At 42.7% G+C, this 1,044-nt stretch overlaps 1 non-coding gene across 1 annotated transcript; it reads right to left on the bottom strand.

Annotated features, from left to right (window-relative positions):
- Nucleotides 1-418: 418 nt before the first annotated feature.
- LOC129553584 (U6 spliceosomal RNA) lies at nt 419-525 on the bottom strand. The gene has a single exon (XR_008685496.2). It is a non-coding gene; the product is annotated as a U6 spliceosomal RNA (small nuclear RNA).
- Nucleotides 526-1,044: the final 519 nt, after the last annotated feature.

Below are 1,044 nucleotides of genomic sequence, written 5' to 3'. Positions count from 1 at the left end.
TACCACTGAATCACTGGAGAAGGAAATGGCAACCCACTCCAGTATTCTTGCCTGGAGAGTTCCGTGGACAGAGGAGACTGGCAGGCTATAGTCCATGGGGTCGTAAAGAGTTGGACACAACTGAGCTAGTCTCATTCACTCGCTGACCACTGAATCACAGTGAACTGTGGAAAAGTCCATTCTGAAAAACCCACACATTTAACTAATGTATGTTTGATGCTCCAATTTTTTAAAAAAATTTTATTTATGTATTTTTAATTTCTTGGCCACACCATATGGCATGTGAGATCTTAGTTCCCCAACCAGGGATGGAACCTGCATGCCCTGCATTGGAAACATAGAATCTTAACCACTGAACTGCCAGGGAGGTCCTCCCTCTTTTTTAAAAAGTCAATTTTTAAATTTTTATTAAAAAAAAAAAAACATGGTACATGTCATGAGTTTGCACCTCATCCTTGCACAGGGGCCAGGCTGATGGTCACTGTATTGTTCCAGTTTGGGTGTATGAAGCCAGCATTGTGTTCCAGTTTATTCATTGAGGGTACTATGTGGTATGGGTGGAATCTGTAGCAAACATTTTTTTAAAAATAACAAATGACATCCTGTGGTCTCTCTCCCTTTTTTATTTTATTTTTTACCTTAAGTACAATGCATACCGATAAAAAAGATGTACGTTGCATGTATCTGTGATAATAGCCGCGGCCAAGGCTGTCTGAGGCATATTAACAACAGACTTATCTGTGGAGCAGCACCTTATGTAAGATGCATTTTCCTCTAGAGCCAAGCGGTGCAGAATCCACCTACATGGCAGATAAGTGGCCCCTGGGCCCACGTGCAGCCCAGTGACAGGGCTGCGGCTGGGGAGTTTTCTCAGCCACAGAACTGACACAACAAGGGTAGAATTTCCATTTAGTGCAACAGAAGCTGCCATGTAAGTTGGCACTTGATGCTTGGCAGTCTGGCTGTACTAATGTCATCTATGGAACCCAAGATAATTTCAGTGATGTCTTTCTTTTCTCTGGGCGAGAAATGTGCTTTCAGCCA

This window comes from Moschus berezovskii, chromosome 1, assembly GCF_049115385.1.
Source record: "Moschus berezovskii isolate FMDL1 chromosome 1, NW_MosBer_1.0, whole genome shotgun sequence".
Taxonomy (NCBI): domain Eukaryota; kingdom Metazoa; phylum Chordata; class Mammalia; order Artiodactyla; family Moschidae; genus Moschus; species Moschus berezovskii.
Note: the sequence above shows the minus strand (reverse complement) of the source record. Positions and strands in the feature narration are given on the sequence as shown.